The sequence below is a fragment of the Aquarana catesbeiana genome, linkage group LG03, assembly GCF_042186555.1.
Source record: "Aquarana catesbeiana isolate 2022-GZ linkage group LG03, ASM4218655v1, whole genome shotgun sequence".
Lineage (NCBI taxonomy): Eukaryota > Metazoa > Chordata > Amphibia > Anura > Ranidae > Aquarana > Aquarana catesbeiana.
In genome coordinates, this window is record NC_133326.1 from 639,499,158 (window position 1) to 639,516,140 (window position 16,983).

At 47.2% G+C, this 16,983-nt stretch overlaps 10 non-coding genes across 10 annotated transcripts; all 10 read right to left on the reverse strand.

Annotated features, from left to right (window-relative positions):
- Positions 1 to 1,183: 1,183 nt before the first annotated feature.
- LOC141134979 (U4 spliceosomal RNA) lies at positions 1,184 to 1,324 on the reverse strand. Its single transcript, XR_012243291.1, has one exon. It is a non-coding gene; the product is annotated as a U4 spliceosomal RNA (small nuclear RNA).
- A 1,491-nt stretch (positions 1,325 to 2,815) lies between these two features.
- On the reverse strand, positions 2,816 to 2,956 carry LOC141135229 (U4 spliceosomal RNA). The gene has a single exon (XR_012243511.1). It is a non-coding gene; the product is annotated as a U4 spliceosomal RNA (small nuclear RNA).
- A 1,278-nt stretch (positions 2,957 to 4,234) lies between these two features.
- LOC141135282 (U4 spliceosomal RNA) lies at positions 4,235 to 4,376 on the reverse strand. Its single transcript, XR_012243563.1, has one exon. It is a non-coding gene; the product is annotated as a U4 spliceosomal RNA (small nuclear RNA).
- Positions 4,377 to 5,867: 1,491 nt separating this feature from the next.
- LOC141135238 (U4 spliceosomal RNA) lies at positions 5,868 to 6,008 on the reverse strand. The gene has a single exon (XR_012243519.1). It is a non-coding gene; the product is annotated as a U4 spliceosomal RNA (small nuclear RNA).
- A 1,491-nt stretch (positions 6,009 to 7,499) lies between these two features.
- On the reverse strand, positions 7,500 to 7,640 carry LOC141134980 (U4 spliceosomal RNA). Its single transcript, XR_012243292.1, has one exon. It is a non-coding gene; the product is annotated as a U4 spliceosomal RNA (small nuclear RNA).
- A 1,491-nt stretch (positions 7,641 to 9,131) lies between these two features.
- LOC141134981 (U4 spliceosomal RNA) lies at positions 9,132 to 9,272 on the reverse strand. The gene has a single exon (XR_012243293.1). It is a non-coding gene; the product is annotated as a U4 spliceosomal RNA (small nuclear RNA).
- Positions 9,273 to 10,763: 1,491 nt separating this feature from the next.
- LOC141134982 (U4 spliceosomal RNA) lies at positions 10,764 to 10,904 on the reverse strand. The gene has a single exon (XR_012243294.1). It is a non-coding gene; the product is annotated as a U4 spliceosomal RNA (small nuclear RNA).
- A 1,491-nt stretch (positions 10,905 to 12,395) lies between these two features.
- LOC141135230 (U4 spliceosomal RNA) lies at positions 12,396 to 12,536 on the reverse strand. Its single transcript, XR_012243512.1, has one exon. It is a non-coding gene; the product is annotated as a U4 spliceosomal RNA (small nuclear RNA).
- Positions 12,537 to 13,814: 1,278 nt separating this feature from the next.
- On the reverse strand, positions 13,815 to 13,956 carry LOC141135280 (U4 spliceosomal RNA). The gene has a single exon (XR_012243561.1). It is a non-coding gene; the product is annotated as a U4 spliceosomal RNA (small nuclear RNA).
- Positions 13,957 to 15,447: 1,491 nt separating this feature from the next.
- LOC141135239 (U4 spliceosomal RNA) lies at positions 15,448 to 15,588 on the reverse strand. The gene has a single exon (XR_012243520.1). It is a non-coding gene; the product is annotated as a U4 spliceosomal RNA (small nuclear RNA).
- Between the last annotated feature and the right edge of the window lie 1,395 nt (positions 15,589 to 16,983).

Genomic DNA, 16,983 nt, shown 5'->3' on the forward strand with positions numbered 1-16,983 from the left:
TTTGGACCCTTTGTTGAAAGTTTGCTAGATAACATGCCTGAACTGGAGCCCAGGTAAGCTGCCATAGACAAGGGTTGTTGGGAAACAGTTGGTCAAGCAACCACCTTCAGCCACCTTTATTTCTGGCAGATTCCAGGAGCCTAGAAAGGGGGAAGTTAGGACATTTCATCTCTCAGCCTGTGAGTATTCCCGGCAGATGTGCATAAAGACCACTTTATCGGCAGCTCAAGTGCCTCATAGGTAGGTAAAAGGCACCGCCTCAACAGGGACTTGAACCCTGGACCCTCAGATTAAAAGTCTGATGCTCTACCGACTGAGCTATCCAGGCTCTGAAAGCTCCTTTTCCATAGCTGTCCAAGCTGCTTGAATCTTGACATCTATGGTGGAAAAAGACAATTCAGTCAAGGGGACCGGGTGCCTGAAAGCACAAGTATTTGACTTGCCCAGGCTGGCCAATCGTCCTCTCCCGTTTAATTTTCTGGGACAGGTTGAAGATAAAAGGGAGAATCTAACCTGCAATCATGCAGATAGGGTCCAGTCCAGTACAGGTGGAGAACGCCTAAAGTTTCTGCCTTAGTTTTACCTACAGGTTAAAGGTCTTTCAGCGGAAACAAGGGCCTAGCAAAAAGACACCACCCGAAAGGCCTCCTTAACCCTGGCCAATGGCCAATTGTCCACTCCCGTTTAATTTTCTAGGACAGGTTGAAGATAAAAGGGGGACTCTAACCTGCAACCATGCAGATAGGGTCCAGTCCAGTCCAGGTGGAGAACGCCTAAATTTTCTGCCTTAGTTTGACCTACAGGTCAATGCTCTTTCACCGGAAACAAGGGCCTAGCAAAAAGACACCGCCTGAAAGGCTTCCTTAACCCTGAACCAACACGTTTCCAGTATTCTTAATCAGTGACTGGGTTACAAATAAAGACAGTTCACCTTTAGCCTCATGTTGCCAGGTCCAGCAGAAGAAACCCAGGCAAAAAAATGAGGTAGAATCCACTCTGGATTACAGGCAAGTGAAGATCGAGCGGCGCGTTCCAATCACAGATTGTTCTAACCAGGCTGCGTGATGACACAAAAGCTCTCTATGGTGTCACTGGGCCAGTGACACACTTCCTCAATTCTAACGCATCTCAGTCTGCATGTAAGAAGCCGTCACTTATCTGCTGTTTAAAACATATTGCTCAGTCTCCTCAGAGACTCTCAAAAATTGCCAGTGCTGACTGTATTTCAAGTCATCATGGCGGGGTATTGGGAAAAGTTTTCAATTAGCAATAATCACACCTCGGGTAAACCTCATTGGCTATGATACTGCCACTGCGCAAAGCTAACCAAATCAGTGCCTGCCAACATCTGCCCTTCCTTGGAGGAGAAATTGACATTGAGGAGAGACACATAAGTGTCATCCAGTGGGCCGCTGAGCATTCTGGCACTCGGCATGCTAACGAGACAGGGACGATGCCTAAGTGGGCAGTGTTTACCCACTGAATAGTGTTAGCATTTGAAAGAACTAAGGAGAATCTAAAGGGACAGGGCCCTAGATGTCAGATGGTTTCTCCCACAGCAGTCCTGAAAGGCCACTGGGAGCGTATGTGTTTGAACAGCTATGCTGCTGAAAAAAGTCCAAGGTGGAAGGATTTGGACCCTTTGTTAAAAATTTGCTAGATAACATGCCTGAACTGGAGCCCAGGTAAGCTGCCATAGACAAGAGTTGTTGTGAAATAGTTGGTCAAGCAACCACCTTCAGCCACCTTTATTTCTGGCAGAATCCAGGAGCCTAGAAAGGGGGAAGTTAGGACATTTCATCTCTCAGCCTGTGGGTATTCCCGGCAGATGTGCATAAAGACCACTTTATCGGCAGCTCAAGTGCCTCATAGGTAGGTAAAAGGCACCGCCTGAACAGGGACTTGAACCCTGAACCCTCAGATTAAAAGTGCGATGCTCTACCGACTGAGCTATCCGGGCCCTGAAATCTCCTTTTCCATAGCTGTCCAAGCTGCTTGAATCTTGACATCTATGGTGGAAAAAGACAATTCAGTCAAGGGGACCGGGTGCCTGAAAGCACAAGTATTTGACTTGCCCAGGCTGGCCAATCGTCCTCTCCCGTTTAATTTTCTAGGACAGGTTGAAGATAAAAGGGAGAATCTAACCTGCAATCATGCAGATAGGGTCCAGTCCAGTATAGGTGGAGAACGCCTAAAGTTTCTGCCTTAGTTTTACCTACAGGTCAATGGTCTTTCAGCGGAAACAAGGGCCTAGCAAAAAGACACCACCCGAAAGGCCTCCTTAACCCTGGCCAATGGCCAATTGTCCACTCCCGTTTAATTTTCTAGGACAGGTTGAAGATAAAAGGGGGACTCTAACCTGCAACCATGCAGATAGGGTCCAGTCCAGTCCAGGTGGAGAACGCCTAAATTTTCTGCCTTAGTTTGACCTACAGGTCAATGCTCTTTCACCGGAAACAAGGGCCTAGCAAAAAGACACCGCCTGAAAGGCTTCCTTAACCCTGAACCAACACGTTTCCAGTATTCTTAATCAGTGACTGGGTTACAAATAAAGACAGTTCACCTTTAGCCTCATGTTGCCAGGTCCAGCAGAAGAAACCCAGGCAAAAAAATGAGGTAGAATCCACTCTGGATTACAGGCAAGTGAAGATCGAGCGGCGCGTTCCAATCACAGATTGTTCTAACCAGGCTGCGTGATGACACAAAAGCTCTCTATGGTGTCACTGGGCCAGTGACACACTTCCTCAATTCTAACGCATCTCAGTCTGCATGTAAGAAGGCGTCACTTATCTGCTGTTTAAAACATATTGCTCAGTCTCCTCAGAGACTCTCAAAAATTGCCAGTGCTGACTGTATTTCAAGTCATCATGGCGGGGTATTGGGAAAAGTTTACAATTAGCAATAATCACACCTCGGGTAAACCTCATTGGCTATGATACTGCCACTGCGCAAAGCTAACCAAATCAGTGCCTGCCAACATCTGCCCTTCCTTGGAGGAGAAATTGACATTGAGGAGAGACAGATAAGTGTCATTCAGTGGGCCGCTGAGCATTCTGGCACTCGGCATGCTAACGACACAGGGACGATACCTAAGTGGGCATTGTTTACCCACTGAATAGTGTTAGCATTTGAAAGAACTAAGGAGAATCTAAAGGGACAGGGCTCTAGATGTCAGATGGTTTCTCCCACAGCAGTCCTGAAAGGCCACTGGGAGCGTATGTGTTTGAACAGCTATGCTACTGAAAAAAGTCCAAGGTGGAAGGATTTGGACCCTTTGTTGAAAGTTTGCTAGATAACATGCCTGAACTGGAGCCCAGGTAAGCTGCCATAGACAAGGGTTGTTGGGAAACAGTTGGTCAAGCAACCACCTTCAGCCACCTTTATTTCTGGCAGATATCAGGAGCCTAGAAAGGGGGAAGTTAGGACATTTCATCTCTCAGCCTGTGAGTATTCCCGGAAGATGTGCATAAAGACCACCTTATCGGCAGCTCAAGTGCCTCATAGGTAGGTAAAAGGCACCGCCTGAACAGGGACTTGAACTCTGGACCCTCAGATTAAAAGTCTGATGCTCTACCGACTGAGCTATCCAGGCTCTGAAAGCTCCTTTTCCATAGCTGTCCAAGCTGCTTGAATCTTGACATCTATGGTGGAAAAAGACAATTCAGCCAAGGGGACCGGGTGCCTGAAAGCACAAGTATTTGACTTGCCCAGGCTGGCCAATCGTCCTCTCCCATTTAATTTTCTAGGACAGGTTGAAGATAAAAGGGGGACTCTAACCTGCAATCATGCAGATAGGGTCCAGTCCAGTCCAGGTGGAGAACGGCTAAATTTTCTGCCTTAGTTTGACCTACAGGTCAATGCTCTTTCACCGGGAAACAAGGGCCTAGCAAAAAGACACCGCCTGAAAGGCTTCCTTAACCCTGAACCAACACGTTTCCAGTATTCTTAATCAGTGACTGGGTTACAAATAAAGACAGTTCACCTTTAGCCTCATGTTGCCAGGTCCAGCAGAAGAAACCCAGGCAAAAAAATGAGGTAGAATCCACTCTGGATTACAGGCAAGTGAAGATCGAGCGGTGCGTTCCAATCACAGATTGTTCTAACCAGGCTGCGTGATGACACAAAAGCTCTCTATGGTGTCACTGGGCCAGTGACACACTTCCTCAATTCTAACGCATCTCAGTCTGCATGTAAGAAGCCGTCACTTATCTGCTGTTTAAAACATATTGCTCAGTCTCCTCAGAGACTCTCAAAAATTGCCAGTGCTGACTGTATTTCAAGTCATCATGGCAGGGTATTGGAAAAAAGTTTTCAATTAGCAATAATAACACCTCGGGTAAACCTCATTTGCTATGATACTGCCACTGCGCAAAGCTAACCAAATCAGTGCCTGCCAACATCTGCCCTTCCTTGGAGGAGAAATTGACATTGAGGAGAGACACATAAGTGTCATCCAGTGGGCCGCTGAGCATTCTGGCACTCGGCATGCTAACGAGACAGGGACGATGCCTAAGTGGGCATTGTTTACCCACTGAATAGTGTTAGCATTTGAAAGAACTAAGGAGAATCTAAAGGGACAGGGCCCTAGATGTCAGATGGTTTCTCCCACAGCAGTCCTGAAAGGCCACTGGGAGCGTATGTGTTTGAACAGCTATGCTGCTGAAAAAAGTCCAAGGTGGAAGGATTTGGACCCTTTGTTGAAAATTTGCTAGATAACATGCCTGAACTGGAGCCCAGGTAAGCTGCCATAGACAAGAGTTGTTGGGAAACAGTTGGTCAAGCAACCACCTTCAGCCACCTTTATTTCTGGCAGAATCCAGGAGCCTAGAAAGGGGGAAGTTAGGACATTTCATCTCTCAGCCTGTGGGTATTCCCGGCAGATGTGCATAAAGACCACTTTATCGGCAGCTCAAGTGCCTCATAGGTAGGTAAAAGGCACCGCCTGAACAGGGACTTGAACCCTGGACCCTCAGATTAAAAGTCTGATGCTCTACCGACTGAGCTATCTGGGCCCTGAAAGCTCCTTTTCCATAGCTGTCCAAGCTGCTTGAATCTTGACATCTATGGTGGAAAAAGACAATTCAGTCAAGGGGACCGGGTGCTTGAAAGCACAAGTATTTGACTTGCCCAGGCTGGCCAATCGTCCTCTCCCGTTTAATTTTCTGGGACAGGTTGAAGATAAAAGGGAGAATCTAACCTGCAATCATGCAGATAGGGTCCAGTCCAGTACAGGTGGAGAACGCCTAAAGTTTCTGCCTTAGTTTTACCTACAGGTTAAAGGTCTTTCAGCGGAAACAAGGGCCTAGCAAAAAGACACCACCCGAAAGGCCTCCTTAACCCTGGCCAATGGCCAATTGTCCACTCCCGTTTAATTTTCTAGGACAGGTTGAAGATAAAAGGGGGACTCTAACCTGCAACCATGCAGATAGGGTCCAGTCCAGTCCAGGTGGAGAACGCCTAAATTTTCTGCCTTAGTTTGACCTACAGGTCAATGCTCTTTCACAGGAAACAAGGGCCTAGCAAAAAGACACCGCCTGAAAGGCTTCCTTAACCCTGAACCAACACGTTTCCAGTATTCTTAATCAGTGACTGGGTTACAAATAAAGACAGTTCACCTTTAGCCTCATGTTGCCAGGTCCAGCAGAAGAAACCCAGGCAAAAAAATGAGGTAGAATCCACTCTGGATTACAGGCAAGTGAAGATCGAGCGGCGCGTTCCAATCACAGATTGTTCTAACCAGGCTGCGTGATGACACAAAAGCTCTCTATGGTGTCACTGGGCCAGTGACACACTTCCTCAATTCTAACGCATCTCAGTCTGCATGTAAGAAGCCGTCACTTATCTGCTGTTTAAAACATATTGCTCAGTCTCCTCAGAGACTCTCAAAAATTGCCAGTGCTGACTGTATTTCAAGTCATCATGGCGGGGTATTGGGAAAAGTTTTCAATTAGCAATAATCACACCTCGGGTAAACCTCATTGGCTATGATACTGTCACTGCGCAAAGCTAACCAAATCAGTGCCTGCCAACATCTGCCCTTCCTTGGAGGAGAAATTGACATTGAGGAGAGACACATAAGTGTCATCCAGTGGGCCGCTGAGCATTCTGGCACTCGGCATGCTAACGAGACAGGGACGATGCCTAAGTGGGCATTGTTTACCCACTGAATAGTGTTAGCATTTGAAAGAACTAAGGAGAATCTAAAGGGACAGGGCCCTAGATGTCAGATGGTTTCTCCCACAGCAGTCCTGAAAGGCCACTGGGAGCGTATGTGTTTGAACAGCTATGCTGCTGAAAAAAGTCCAAGGTGGAAGGATTTGGACCCTTTGTTGAAAATTTGCTAGATAACATGCCTGAACTGGAGCCCAGGTAAGCTGCCATAGACAAGAGTTGTTGGGAAACAGTTGGTCAAGCAACCACCTTCAGCCACCTTTATTTCTGGCAGAATCCAGGAGCCTAGAAAGGGGGAAGTTAGGACATTTCATCTCTCAGCCTGTGGGTATTCCCGGCAGATGTGCATAAAGACCACTTTATCGGCAGCTCAAGTGCCTCATAGGTAGGTAAAAGGCACCGCCTGAACAGGGACTTGAACCCTGGACCCTCAGATTAAAAGTCTGATGCTCTACCGACTGAGCTATCCGGGCTCTGAAAGCTCCTTTTCCATAGCTGTCCAAGCTGCTTGAATCTTGACATCTATGGTGGAAAAAGACAATTCAGTCAAGGGGACCGGGTGCTTGAAAGCACAAGTATTTGACTTGCCCAGGCTGGCCAATCGTCCTCTCCCGTTTAATTTTCTGGGACAGGTTGAAGATAAAAGGGAGAATCTAACCTGCAATCATGCAGATAGGGTCCAGTCCAGTACAGGTGGAGAACGCCTAAAGTTTCTGCCTTAGTTTTACCTACAGGTTAAAGGTCTTTCAGCGGAAACAAGGGCCTAGCAAAAAGACACCACCCGAAAGGTCTCCTAAACCCTGGCCAATGGCCAATTGTCCACTCCCGTTTAATTTTCTAGGACAGGTTGAAGATAAAAGGGGGACTCTAACCTGCAACCATGCAGATAGGGTCCAGTCCAGTCCAGGTGGAGAACGCCTAAATTTTCTGCCTCAGTTTGACCTACAGGTCAATGCTCTTTCACCGGAAACAAGGGCCTAGCAAAAAGACACCGCCTGAAAGGCTTCCTTAACCCTGAACCAACACGTTTCCAGTATTCTTAATCAGTGACTGGGTTACAAATAAAGACAGTTCACCTTTAGCCTCATATTGCCAGGTCCAGCAGAAGAAACCCAGGCAAAAAAATGAGGTAGAATCCACTCTGGATTACAGGCAAGTGAAGATCGAGCGGTGCGTTCCAATCACAGATTGTTCTAACCAGGCTGCGTGATGACACAAAAGCTCTCTATGGTGTCACTGGGCCAGTGACACACTTCCTCAATTCTAACGCATCTCAGTCTGCATGTAAGAAGCCGTCACTTATCTGCTGTTTAAAACATATTGCTCAGTCTCCTCAGAGACTCTCAAAAATTGCCAGTGCTGACTGTATTTCAAGTCATCATGGCGGGGTATTGGGAAAAGTTTTCAATTAGCAATAATCACACCTCGGGTAAACCTCATTGGCTATGATACTGCCACTGCGCAAAGCTAACCAAATCAGTGCCTGCCAACATCTGCCCTTCCTTGGAGGAGAAATTGACATTGAGGAGAGACACATAAGTGTCATCCCGTGGGTCGCTGAGCATTCTGGCACTCGGCATGCTAACGAGACAGGGACGATGCCTAAGTGGGCATTGTTTACCCACTGAATAGTGTTAGCATTTGAGAGAACTAAGGAGAATCTAAAGGGACAGGGCCCTAGATGTCAGATGGTTTCTCCCACAGCAGTCCTGAAAGGCCACTGGGAGCGTATGTGTTTGAACAGCTATGCTGCTGAAAAAAATCCAAGGTAGAAGGATTTGGACCCTTTGTTGAAAGTTTGCTAGATAACATGCCTGAACTGGAGCCCAGGTAAGCTGCCATAGACAAGGGTTGTTGGGAAACAGTTGGTCAAGCAACCACTTTCAGCCTCCTTTATTTCTGGCAGATTCCAGGAGCCTAGAAAGGGGGAAGTTAGGACATTTCATCTCTCAGCCTGTGAGTATTCCCAGCAGATGTGCATAAAGACCACTTTATCGGCAGCTCAAGTGCCTCATAGGTAGGTAAAAGGCACCGCCTCAACAGGGACTTGAACCCTGGACCCTCAGATTAAAAGTCTGATGCTCTACCGACTGAGCTATCCAGGCTCTGAAAGCTCCTTTTCCATAGCTGTCCAAGCTGCTTGAATCTTGACATCTATGGTGGAAAAAGACAATTCAGTCAAGGGGACCGGGTGCCTGAAAGCACAAGTATTTGACTTGCCCAGGCTGGCCAATCGTCCTCTCCCGTTTAATTTTCTGGGACAGGTTGAAGATAAAAGGGAGAATCTAACCTGCAATCATGCAGATAGGGTCCAGTCCAGTACAGGTGGAGAACGCCTAAAGTTTCTGCCTTAGTTTTACCTACAGGTTAAAGGTCTTTCAGCGGAAACAAGGGCCTAGCAAAAAGACACCACCCGAAAGGCCTCCTTAACCCTGGCCAATGGCCAATTGTCCACTCCCGTTTAATTTTCTAGGACAGGTTGAAGATAAAAGGGGGACTCTAACCTGCAACCATGCAGATAGGGTCCAGTCCAGTCCAGGTGGAGAACGCCTAAATTTTCTGCCTTAGTTTGACCTACAGGTCAATGCTCTTTCACCGGAAACAAGGGCCTAGCAAAAAGACACCGCCTGAAAGGCTTCCTTAACCCTGAACCAACACGTTTCCAGTATTCTTAATCAGTGACTGGGTTACAAATAAAGACAGTTCACCTTTAGCCTCATGTTGCCAGGTCCAGCAGAAGAAACCCAGGCAAAAAAATGAGGTAGAATCCACTCTGGATTACAGGCAAGTGAAGATTGAGCGGCGCGTTCCAATCACAGATTGTTCTAACCAGGCTGCGTGATGACACAAAAGCTCTCTATGGTGTCACTGGGCCAGTGACACACTTCCTCAATTCTAACGCATCTCAGTCTGCATGTAAGAAGCCGTCACTTATCTGCTGTTTAAAACATATTGCTCAGTCTCCTCAGAGACTCTCAAAAATTGCCAGTGCTGACTGTATTTCAAGTCATCATGGCGGGGTATTGGGAAAAGTTTTCAATTAGCAATAATCACACCTCGGGTAAACCTCATTGGCTATGATACTGCCACTGCGCAAAGCTAACCAAATCAGTGCCTGCCAACATCTGCCCTTCCTTGGAGGAGAAATTGACATTGAGGAGAGACACATAAGTGTCATCCAGTGGGCCGCTGAGCATTCTGGCACTCGGCATGCTAACGAGACAGGGACGATGCCTAAGTGGGCATTGTTTACCCACTGAATAGTGTTAGCATTTGAAAGAACTAAGGAGAATCTAAAGGGACAGGGCCCTAGATGTCAGATGGTTTCTCCCACAACAGTCCTGAAAGGCCACTGGGAGCGTATGTGTTTGAACAGCTATGCTGCTGAAAAAAGTCCAAGGTGGAAGGATTTGGACCCTTTGTTGAAAATTTGCTAGATAACATGCCTGAACTGGAGCCCAGGTAAGCTGCCATAGACAAGAGTTGTTGGGAAACAGTTGGTCAAGCAACCACCTTCAGCCACCTTTATTTCTGGCAGAATCCAGGAGCCTAGAAAGGGGGAAGTTAGGACATTTCATCTCTCAGCCTGTGGGTATTCCCGGCAGATGTGCATAAAGACCACTTTATCGGCAGCTCAAGTGCCTCATAGGTAGGTAAAAGGCACCGCCTGAACAGGGACTTGAACCCTGGACCCTCAGATTAAAAGTCTGATGCTCTACCGACTGAGCTATCCGGGCCCTGAAAGCTCCTCTTCCATAGCTGTCCAAGCTGCTTGAATCTTGACATCTATGGTGGAAAAAGACAATTCAGTCAAGGGGACCGGGTGCCTGAAAGCACAAGTATTTGACTTGCCCAGGCTGGCCAATCGTCCTCTCCCGTTTAATTTTCTGGGACAGGTTGAAGATAAAAGGGAGAATCTAACCTGCAATCATGCAGATAGGGTCCAGTCCAGTACAGGTGGAGAACGCCTAAAGTTTCTGCCTTAGTTTTACCTACAGGTTAAAGGTCTTTCAGCGGAAACAAGGGCCTAGCAAAAAGACACCACCCGAAAGGCCTCCTTAACCCTGGCCAATGGCCAATTGTCCACTCCCGTTTAATTTTCTAGGACAGGTTGAAGATAAAAGGGGGACTCTAACCTGCAACCATGCAGATAGGGTCCAGTCCAGTCCAGGTGGAGAACGCCTAAATTTTCTGCCTTAGTTTGACCTACAGGTCAATGCTCTTTCACCGGAAACAAGGGCCTAGCAAAAAGACACCGCCTGAAAGGCTTCCTTAACCCTGAACCAACACGTTTCCAGTATTCTTAATCAGTGACTGGGTTACAAATAAAGACAGTTCACCTTTAGCCTCATGTTGCCAGGTCCAGCAGAAGAAACCCAGGCAAAAAAATGAGGTAGAATCCACTCTGGATTACAGGCAAGTGAAGATCGAGCGGCGCGTTCCAATCACAGATTGTTCTAACCAGGCTGCGTGATGACACAAAAGCTCTCTATGGTGTCACTGGGCCAGTGACACACTTCCTCAATTCTAACGCATCTCAGTCTGCATGTAAGAAGCCGTCACTTATCTGCTGTTTAAAACATATTGCTCAGTCTCCTCAGAGACTCTCAAAAATTGCCAGTGCTGACTGTATTTCAAGTCATCATGGCGGGGTATTGGGAAAAGTTTTCAATTAGCAATAATCACACCTCGGGTAAACCTCATTGGCTATGATACTGCCACTGCGCAAAGCTAACCAAATCAGTGCCTGCCAACATCTGCCCTTCCTTGGAGGAGAAATTGACATTGAGGAGAGACACATAAGTGTCATCCAGTGGGCCGCTGAGCATTCTGGCACTCGGCATGCTAACGAGACAGGGACGATGCCTAAGTGGGCAGTGTTTACCCACTGAATAGTGTTAGCATTTGAAAGAACTAAGGAGAATCTAAAGGGACAGGGCCCTAGATGTCAGATGGTTTCTCCCACAGCAGTCCTGAAAGGCCACTGGGAGCGTATGTGTTTGAACAGCTATGCTGCTGAAAAAAGTCCAAGGTGGAAGGATTTGGACCCTTTGTTAAAAATTTGCTAGATAACATGCCTGAACTGGAGCCCAGGTAAGCTGCCATAGACAAGAGTTGTTGTGAAATAGTTGGTCAAGCAACCACCTTCAGCCACCTTTATTTCTGGCAGAATCCAGGAGCCTAGAAAGGGGGAAGTTAGGACATTTCATCTCTCAGCCTGTGGGTATTCCCGGCAGATGTGCATAAAGACCACTTTATCGGCAGCTCAAGTGCCTCATAGGTAGGTAAAAGGCACCGCCTGAACAGGGACTTGAACCCTGAACCCTCAGATTAAAAGTGCGATGCTCTACCGACTGAGCTATCCGGGCCCTGAAATCTCCTTTTCCATAGCTGTCCAAGCTGCTTGAATCTTGACATCTATGGTGGAAAAAGACAATTCAGTCAAGGGGACCGGGTGCCTGAAAGCACAAGTATTTGACTTGCCCAGGCTGGCCAATCGTCCTCTCCCGTTTAATTTTCTAGGACAGGTTGAAGATAAAAGGGAGAATCTAACCTGCAATCATGCAGATAGGGTCCAGTCCAGTATAGGTGGAGAACGCCTAAAGTTTCTGCCTTAGTTTTACCTACAGGTCAATGGTCTTTCAGCGGAAACAAGGGCCTAGCAAAAAGACACCACCCGAAAGGCCTCCTTAACCCTGGCCAATGGCCAATTGTCCACTCCCGTTTAATTTTCTAGGACAGGTTGAAGATAAAAGGGGGACTCTAACCTGCAACCATGCAGATAGGGTCCAGTCCAGTCCAGGTGGAGAACGCCTAAATTTTCTGCCTTAGTTTGACCTACAGGTCAATGCTCTTTCACCGGAAACAAGGGCCTAGCAAAAAGACACCGCCTGAAAGGCTTCCTTAACCCTGAACCAACACGTTTCCAGTATTCTTAATCAGTGACTGGGTTACAAATAAAGACAGTTCACCTTTAGCCTCATGTTGCCAGGTCCAGCAGAAGAAACCCAGGCAAAAAAATGAGGTAGAATCCACTCTGGATTACAGGCAAGTGAAGATCGAGCGGCGCGTTCCAATCACAGATTGTTCTAACCAGGCTGCGTGATGACACAAAAGCTCTCTATGGTGTCACTGGGCCAGTGACACACTTCCTCAATTCTAACGCATCTCAGTCTGCATGTAAGAAGGCGTCACTTATCTGCTGTTTAAAACATATTGCTCAGTCTCCTCAGAGACTCTCAAAAATTGCCAGTGCTGACTGTATTTCAAGTCATCATGGCGGGGTATTGGGAAAAGTTTACAATTAGCAATAATCACACCTCGGGTAAACCTCATTGGCTATGATACTGCCACTGCGCAAAGCTAACCAAATCAGTGCCTGCCAACATCTGCCCTTCCTTGGAGGAGAAATTGACATTGAGGAGAGACAGATAAGTGTCATTCAGTGGGCCGCTGAGCATTCTGGCACTCGGCATGCTAACGACACAGGGACGATACCTAAGTGGGCATTGTTTACCCACTGAATAGTGTTAGCATTTGAAAGAACTAAGGAGAATCTAAAGGGACAGGGCTCTAGATGTCAGATGGTTTCTCCCACAGCAGTCCTGAAAGGCCACTGGGAGCGTATGTGTTTGAACAGCTATGCTACTGAAAAAAGTCCAAGGTGGAAGGATTTGGACCCTTTGTTGAAAGTTTGCTAGATAACATGCCTGAACTGGAGCCCAGGTAAGCTGCCATAGACAAGGGTTGTTGGGAAACAGTTGGTCAAGCAACCACCTTCAGCCACCTTTATTTCTGGCAGATATCAGGAGCCTAGAAAGGGGGAAGTTAGGACATTTCATCTCTCAGCCTGTGAGTATTCCCGGAAGATGTGCATAAAGACCACCTTATCGGCAGCTCAAGTGCCTCATAGGTAGGTAAAAGGCACCGCCTGAACAGGGACTTGAACTCTGGACCCTCAGATTAAAAGTCTGATGCTCTACCGACTGAGCTATCCAGGCTCTGAAAGCTCCTTTTCCATAGCTGTCCAAGCTGCTTGAATCTTGACATCTATGGTGGAAAAAGACAATTCAGCCAAGGGGACCGGGTGCCTGAAAGCACAAGTATTTGACTTGCCCAGGCTGGCCAATCGTCCTCTCCCATTTAATTTTCTAGGACAGGTTGAAGATAAAAGGGGGACTCTAACCTGCAATCATGCAGATAGGGTCCAGTCCAGTCCAGGTGGAGAACGGCTAAATTTTCTGCCTTAGTTTGACCTACAGGTCAATGCTCTTTCACCGGGAAACAAGGGCCTAGCAAAAAGACACCGCCTGAAAGGCTTCCTTAACCCTGAACCAACACGTTTCCAGTATTCTTAATCAGTGACTGGGTTACAAATAAAGACAGTTCACCTTTAGCCTCATGTTGCCAGGTCCAGCAGAAGAAACCCAGGCAAAAAAATGAGGTAGAATCCACTCTGGATTACAGGCAAGTGAAGATCGAGCGGTGCGTTCCAATCACAGATTGTTCTAACCAGGCTGCGTGATGACACAAAAGCTCTCTATGGTGTCACTGGGCCAGTGACACACTTCCTCAATTCTAACGCATCTCAGTCTGCATGTAAGAAGCCGTCACTTATCTGCTGTTTAAAACATATTGCTCAGTCTCCTCAGAGACTCCCAAAAATTGCCAGTGCTGACTGTATTTCAAGTCATCATGGCAGGGTATTGGAAAAAAGTTTTCAATTAGCAATAATAACACCTCGGGTAAACCTCATTTGCTATGATACTGCCACTGCGCAAAGCTAACCAAATCAGTGCCTGCCAACATCTGCCCTTCCTTGGAGGAGAAATTGACATTGAGGAGAGACACATAAGTGTCATCCAGTGGGCCGCTGAGCATTCTGGCACTCGGCATGCTAACGAGACAGGGACGATGCCTAAGTGGGCATTGTTTACCCACTGAATAGTGTTAGCATTTGAAAGAACTAAGGAGAATCTAAAGGGACAGGGCCCTAGATGTCAGATGGTTTCTCCCACAGCAGTCCTGAAAGGCCACTGGGAGCGTATGTGTTTGAACAGCTATGCTGCTGAAAAAAGTCCAAGGTGGAAGGATTTGGACCCTTTGTTGAAAATTTGCTAGATAACATGCCTGAACTGGAGCCCAGGTAAGCTGCCATAGACAAGAGTTGTTGGGAAACAGTTGGTCAAGCAACCACCTTCAGCCACCTTTATTTCTGGCAGAATCCAGGAGCCTAGAAAGGGGGAAGTTAGGACATTTCATCTCTCAGCCTGTGGGTATTCCCGGCAGATGTGCATAAAGACCACTTTATCGGCAGCTCAAGTGCCTCATAGGTAGGTAAAAGGCACCGCCTGAACAGGGACTTGAACCCTGGACCCTCAGATTAAAAGTCTGATGCTCTACCGACTGAGCTATCCGGGCCCTGAAAGCTCCTTTTCCATAGCTGTCCAAGCTGCTTGAATCTTGACATCTATGGTGGAAAAAGACAATTCAGTCAAGGGGACCGGGTGCTTGAAAGCACAAGTATTTGACTTGCCCAGGCTGGCCAATCGTCCTCTCCCGTTTAATTTTCTGGGACAGGTTGAAGATAAAAGGGAGAATCTAACCTGCAATCATGCAGATAGGGTCCAGTCCAGTACAGGTGGAGAACGCCTAAAGTTTCTGCCTTAGTTTTACCTACAGGTTAAAGGTCTTTCAGCGGAAACAAGGGCCTAGCAAAAAGACACCACCCGAAAGGCCTCCTTAACCCTGGCCAATGGCCAATTGTCCACTCCCGTTTAATTTTCTAGGACAGGTTGAAGATAAAAGGGGGACTCTAACCTGCAACCATGCAGATAGGGTCCAGTCCAGTCCAGGTGGAGAACGCCTAAATTTTCTGCCTTAGTTTGACCTACAGGTCAATGCTCTTTCACAGGAAACAAGGGCCTAGCAAAAAGACACCGCCTGAAAGGCTTCCTTAACCCTGAACCAACACGTTTCCAGTATTCTTAATCAGTGACTGGGTTACAAATAAAGACAGTTCACCTTTAGCCTCATGTTGCCAGGTCCAGCAGAAGAAACCCAGGCAAAAAAATGAGGTAGAATCCACTCTGGATTACAGGCAAGTGAAGATCGAGCGGCGCGTTCCAATCACAGATTGTTCTAACCAGGCTGCGTGATGACACAAAAGCTCTCTATGGTGTCACTGGGCCAGTGACACACTTCCTCAATTCTAACGCATCTCAGTCTGCATGTAAGAAGCCGTCACTTATCTGCTGTTTAAAACATATTGCTCAGTCTCCTCAGAGACTCTCAAAAATTGCCAGTGCTGACTGTATTTCAAGTCATCATGGCGGGGTATTGGGAAAAGTTTTCAATTAGCAATAATCACACCTCGGGTAAACCTCATTGGCTATGATACTGTCACTGCGCAAAGCTAACCAAATCAGTGCCTGCCAACATCTGCCCTTCCTTGGAGGAGAAATTGACATTGAGGAGAGACACATAAGTGTCATCCAGTGGGCCGCTGAGCATTCTGGCACTCGGCATGCTAACGAGACAGGGACGATGCCTAAGTGGGCATTGTTTACCCACTGAATAGTGTTAGCATTTGAAAGAACTAAGGAGAATCTAAAGGGACAGGGCCCTAGATGTCAGATGGTTTCTCCCACAGCAGTCCTGAAAGGCCACTGGGAGCGTATGTGTTTGAACAGCTATGCTGCTGAAAAAAGTCCAAGGTGGAAGGATTTGGACCCTTTGTTGAAAATTTGCTAGATAACATGCCTGAACTGGAGCCCAGGTAAGCTGCCATAGACAAGAGTTGTTGGGAAACAGTTGGTCAAGCAACCACCTTCAGCCACCTTTATTTCTGGCAGAATCCAGGAGCCTAGAAAGGGGGAAGTTAGGACATTTCATCTCTCAGCCTGTGGGTATTCCCGGCAGATGTGCATAAAGACCACTTTATCGGCAGCTCAAGTGCCTCATAGGTAGGTAAAAGGCACCGCCTGAACAGGGACTTGAACCCTGGACCCTCAGATTAAAAGTCTGATGCTCTACCGACTGAGCTATCCGGGCTCTGAAAGCTCCTTTTCCATAGCTGTCCAAGCTGCTTGAATCTTGACATCTATGGTGGAAAAAGACAATTCAGTCAAGGGGACCGGGTGCTTGAAAGCACAAGTATTTGACTTGCCCAGGCTGGCCAATCGTCCTCTCCCGTTTAATTTTCTGGGACAGGTTGAAGATAAAAGGGAGAATCTAACCTGCAATCATGCAGATAGGGTCCAGTCCAGTACAGGTGGAGAACGCCTAAAGTTTCTGCCTTAGTTTTACCTACAGGTTAAAGGTCTTTCAGCGGAAACAAGGGCCTAGCAAAAAGACACCACCCGAAAGGTCTCCTAAACCCTGGCCAATGGCCAATTGTCCACTCCCGTTTAATTTTCTAGGACAGGTTGAAGATAAAAGGGGGACTCTAACCTGCAACCATGCAGATAGGGTCCAGTCCAGTCCAGGTGGAGAACGCCTAAATTTTCTGCCTCAGTTTGACCAACAGGTCAATGCTCTTTCACCGGAAACAAGGGCCTAGCAAAAAGACACCGCCTGAAAGGCTTCCTTAACCCTGAACCAACACGTTTCCAGTATTCTTAATCAGTGACTGGGTTACAAATAAAGACAGTTCACCTTTAGCCTCATATTGCCAGGTCCAGCAGAAGAAACCCAGGCAAAAAAATGAGGTAGAATCCACTCTGGATTACAGGCAAGTGAAGATCGAGCGGTGCGTTCCAATCACAGATTGTTCTAACCAGGCTGCGTGATGACACAAAAGCTCTCTATGGT